Here is a 6,000-nt window from a genome sequence, read left to right as displayed (position 1 = left end):
CACAGTATAGAACGTAAATCTATTATTACATATAATATCTACCACCTTGAAACCTTCCACACCTCTATTATAGCACTCTTGTTCTTTGAAAGTCTCAAAGTTTTCATACACAGTTCATTCAAAATAATGTATTGCCAATAATTACAGAAACTTGTAACATTACTTCCAGTTCACGTTTTCTTACTCATCATTCTGGCATGTCCACGTTCGATCTTAGGTTATTTCTAGATCTACAACACTTTGCTTTACTTTGTTATTTCTCTGTTAATATTTGTAACATCTACTCACGTCGTGACTTCGATTACGTTGTTATATAAATATTGTCATTTCAATCCCCATCACTCGTCTTCATCAATAACTAAACTAATCCTACTACTTTAACCTATTAATTTTGTCTAGATTATTTTTTGTGAGCCACTAACCTCATCAACTCGGCAGTACGCTAGCCCTAGTTTGTTTTCAATATACCCTAATCTAAACTTAATGTTTCAATAACGTCCAAACATCTTTGATTAACTTCTGAGTACGACATATTTTTAGTTATGTCTGGTTTCGATTTGTTTCTCAATTTCCTTATTACATATAGTTTATAAATCTAAATCAGAGCTAGTTCATCACGTACTTTGTAAAACAGTATGTTTATTAGTATCACTATGTTATAAGCACAGAATTGGGTAACTTCCACTGATTCAACCTGTTCTTTCTCTTGTAACTCGCAAGTTTTCTTTTAATGGTAAACCCTGAATGGTTATGGTGTAAATGTTCACTTTCTTCTATTCATTAATCTCTGAATGTACCTTTGTATCATTAATTACCTGTAACATTTCTTCTATTAAAGTACTTTTAAACTGAGCTATGACACCGTGTGTGTAGTTTGTACGTAAAGGTCATTCTTTGTCCCTAGGGACAACAATTTTAGCTAGTTTTAAGTATCTGCTGTTTCTTAATCATTTTAGTTTGATGATAAAATTAATGTACTTTAGAATTGGGATATTCTTAAGATATATTCACTGTTTCAGTTTAAATTTAATACAAGTGTTACGATGGGATATTCTTAAGATATGTTTACTGTTTCAGTTTAAATTTAATACAAGTGTTACGATGGGATATTCTTAAGATATGTTCACTGTTTCAGTTTAAATTTAATACAAGTGTTACGATGGGATATTCTTAAGATATGTTCACTGTTTCAGTTTAAATTTAATACAAGTGTTACGATGGGATATTCTTAAGATATGTTCACTGTTTCAGTTTAAATTTAATACAAGTGTTACGATGGGATATTCTTAAGATATGTTCACTGTTTCAGTTTAAATTTAATACAAGTGTTACGATGGGATATTCTTAAGATATGTTCACTGTTTCAGTTTAAATTTAATACAAGTGTTACGATGGGATATTCTTAAGATATAATCACTGTTTCAGTTTAAATTTAATACAAGTGTTACGATTTTAATTAATAACATGAGTGTTACGTTTAGTTATAATAACACCATTTGCACTAGAATTAAGTTTTTAGCTTATACTAAACACTATCGTACTTAGATATAGTCTGTTTCAAAACACTCTTAAATACTTTTATGTCCTACTAAATGCATTGTATGGAAAGTGTGAGTGAAGAAAGACAAATATGAACACTTTGACTTCTTAATTAGTTACCAGACCCCCGCTTTAGCAACACATTTCAATTATATTTGAAACCATACAAAGTGTAGAACACTCAGTAATGATTATTAGTCACTCAAATGAGGCTTAACTTCGACTTTACAAGATATTACTAAGCATCTTATAATGTAGATATACTGCAGTAGCCATCTTGTACAACCCATCTCCAGATATTAAAGTATTTTTAACTATTTAGCCTGTTAACTTTATTCACCCACTTTTATCATCTCTATATTGTTTTATACTGTTATTATTACTTTATACAGTTCTAGATGAACCTGACGATGACCGAAGAAAGTCGAAACGTTGTTCGGTCCTCTACGTAAAAAAATTTTCTAAACACAAACGAGCCAAGCATATATTTTTACTTATATTTTGCTCCACAAGTGGGTTTTCGACATCACTCAGTTCTATTTTTATCTCACTTGAGTTTCAGGAACATTTCCTGAGACTTCAAGTCATGTCTTATTTGTTAACTGAATGTTACTTCTAACCTTCTCTTATTGTCATGACTGTTTGATTGAATGTAACTTCTTACCTTCTCTTGTTGTCATGATTGTTCGATTGAATGAAACTTCTTACCTTATCTTGTCGTCATGATTGTTCCACTGAATGTAACTTCTTACCTTATCTTGTCGTCATGATTGTTCCACTGAATGCAACTTCTTACCTTCTCTTGTCGTCATGATTGTTCGATTGAATCTAACTTCTTACCTTCTCTTGTCGTCGTGATTGTTCCACTGAAAGTAACTTCTTACCTTCTCTTGTTGTCATGATTGTTTCACTGAATGTAACTTCTTACCGTCTCTGGTTGTCATGATTGTTCCACTGAATGTAACTTCTTACCTTCTCTTGTCGTCATGATTGTCCGATTGAATGTAACTTCTTACATTCTCTTGTCGTCATGATTTTTCCACTGAATGTAACTTATTGCCGTCTCTTGTCTTCATGATTGTTCGATTGAATGTAACTTCTTACCTTCTCTTGTCATCGTGATTGTTCCACTGAATGCAACTTCTTACCTTCTCTTGTCGTCATGAATGTTTGATTCAATGTAACTTCTTACCTTTTCTTGTCGTAAATGATTGTTCGATTGAATGTAACTTCTTACCTTCTCTTGTTGTCATGATTGTTCGATTGAATGTAACTTCTTACCTTATCTTGTCGTCATGACTGTTCCACTGAATGTAACTTATTGCCGTCTCTTGTCATCATGATTGTTTTACTGAATGTAACTTCTTACCTTCTCTTGTTCTCATGATTGTTCCACTGAATGTAACTTCTTACCTTCTCTTGTCGTCATGATTGTTCCACTGAATGTAACTTCTTACCGTCTCTTGTAGTCATGATTGTTCCACTGAATGTAACTTCTTACCGTCTCTGGTTGTCATGATTGTTCCACTGAATGTAACTTCTTACCTTCTCTTGTTCTCATGATTGTTCCACTGAATGTAACTTCTTACCTTCTCTTGTTCTCATGATTGTTCCACTGAATGTAACTTCTTACCTTCTCTTGTCGTCATGATTGTTCCACTGAATGTAACTTATTATCTTCACAATTTTACTTACAGTGTATCATTAAATATTTTGCTTTGAAGCAAAAAGATAATTGAATATTCCAAAGCTTCTCAACTTTACATGAAATACTGTACATAAATCTCATGAGTTATATTCACTGGTGATTTTATTATATGTTCCTTAACATACAATCATTGTATTTATATTTGTTTGACTCCTAAAGTTCTTATAACTGGAACAGTCAAGAAATTTTTGTAAATAGAGAATCGTAAAGCCACAATAAAGATCTAAGAATGTGTCAAATTCTCACACGTTGAGTGCCAGTTGCACTTATCAGTTGACACCAGTATAAACAAATGACGTAGTGAGATTAGGCCTACTTAGACTAAGGAAAGCTGTATATCCTTGAACCGTAGTCTTTCTGACCCGCTAAATCAATAGTAATACTAAACAACCTGAGGTAAATGCTAGAAGCTTGCAATATGTGGATAAATCATAGTAATGAATAACGTAATCTGAAGTCCACTTGTTCACGATGTAGAACGTTCTAGAGTTGTCTGAGATAATATATACAACTACTATGTAGACTAGTGGTACAGATTACAGATCCTATTCTAGACTTTCTATATTCAACTTTGTTATATTTTGAGACCATGTACAAAACCTTCTAAAGTCAACATTGTTTGACGTTTCTTGGAGACCATGTACAAAACCTTCTAAAGTCAACATTGTTTGACGTTTCTTGGAGACTATGTACAAAACCTTCTAAAGTCAACATTGTTTGACGTTTCTTGGAGAATATGTGCAAAACCTTCTAAAGTCAACATTGTTTGACGTTTCTTGGAGACTATGTACAAAACCTTCTAAAGTCAAAATTGTTTGACGTTTCTTGGAGACTATGTACAAAACCTTCTAAAGTCAACATTGTTTGACGTTTCTTGGAGACCATGTACAAAACCTTCTAAAGTCAACATTGTTTGACGTTTCTTGGAGACTATGTACAAAACCTTTTAAAGTCAACATTGTTTGACGTTTCTTGGAGACCATGTACAAAACCTTCTAAAGTCAACATTGTTTGACGTTTCTTGAGACTATGTACAAAACCTTCTAAAGTCAACATTGTTTGACGTTTCTTGAGACTATGTACAAAACCTTCTAAAGTCAATATTGTTTGACGTTTCTTGAGACTATGTACAAAACCTTCTAAAGTCAACATTGTTTGACGTTTCTTGAGACTATGTACAAAACCTTCTAAAGTCAACATTGTTTGACGTTTCTTGAGACCATGTACAAAACCTTCTAAAGTCAACATTGTTTGACGTTTCTTGAGACTATGTACAAAACCTTCTAAAGTCAACATTGTTTGACGTTTCTTGAGACTACGTACAAAACCTTCTAAAGTCAACATTGTTTGACGTTTCTTGAGACTATGTACAAAACCTTCTAAAGTCAACATTGTTTGACGTTTCTTGAGACCATGTACAGAACCTTCTAAAGTCAACATTATTTGACGTTTCTTGAGACTATGTACAAACCTTCTAAAGTCAACATTGTTTGACGTTTCTTGGAGACTATGTACAAAACCTTCTAAAGTCAACATTGTTTGACGTTTCTTGGAGACTATGTACAAAACCTTCTAAAGTCAACATTGTTTGACGTTTCTTGGAGACTATGTACAAAACTTTCTAATTTCAATTTTATAATTTTTTGAGATCACGTGCAAAACTTTCTAAATTCGACTTTAAATTTTTTTTTAATGTAAGACCCGGCATGGTCAAGTGGTTAAGACAATCGACTCCTGATCCGAGGATCCCGGGTTTCAATCCCCGTCACACCAAAAATGCTCGTTGGTATATTAATACTCAAAAAGTTGGCGGCGGGTGGTGATGATTAGCTGCCTTTACTCTAGTCTTACACTGCTCACTTAGAAACGGGTGGCGCAAATAGCCCTCGAGTAGCTTTCCGCGAACTTCAAACCAAACTTTATTTACAAATATATTTAAATTCAACTTTGTGTTTAATTTCATGTAGATGATGTAAAAATGTTTCAAAGTTTGAATATTTTTGAGATCGTGTACAAAACGAATCACATTTAACTTATTTTCTTTTTTTTTTGGAAAATGTACAAAACGTTTGAAATTCAACTTTTATTGCAATATTTTGAGATTCTATATAAAGGTTTCTAAATTCAAATTTGTTTAAAATATTTTATTACTAACAACGTGTAATAAGCTCCGTCAGTATATTAAATCTATTATTAACAACGTGTAATAAGCTCTGTCAGTATATGAAACCTGTTTAACAACGTGTAATAAGCTCCGTCAGTATATGAAACCTGTTTAACAACGTGTAATAAGCTCTGTCAGTGTATGAAACCTGTTTAACAACGTGTAATAAGCTCCGTCAGTGTATGAAACCTGTTTAACAACGTGTAATAAGCTCCGTCAGTATATGAAACCTGTTTAACAACGTGTAATAAGCTCCGTCAGTGTATGAAACCTGTTTAACAACGTGTAATAAGCTCCGTCAGTATATGAAACCTGTTTAACAACGTGTAATAAGCTCTGTCAGTGTATGAAACCTGTTTAACAACGTGTAATAAGCTCTGTCAGTGTATGAAACCTGTTTAACAACGTGTAATAAGCTCCGTCAGTATATGAAACCTGTTTAACAACGTGTAATAAGCTCCGTCAGTATATGGAACCTGTTTAACAACGTGTAATAAGCTCCGTCAGTATATTAAACCTGTTTAACAACGTGTAATAAGCTCTGTCAGTGTATGAAACCTGTTTAACAACGTGTAATAAGCTCCGTCAA

The sequence above is a fragment of the Tachypleus tridentatus genome, chromosome 9 (genome assembly GCF_004210375.1).
Source record: "Tachypleus tridentatus isolate NWPU-2018 chromosome 9, ASM421037v1, whole genome shotgun sequence".
In the NCBI taxonomy this organism is placed as follows: Eukaryota; Metazoa; Arthropoda; class Merostomata; order Xiphosura; family Limulidae; genus Tachypleus; species Tachypleus tridentatus.
This window is presented reverse-complemented; position numbering follows the sequence as displayed.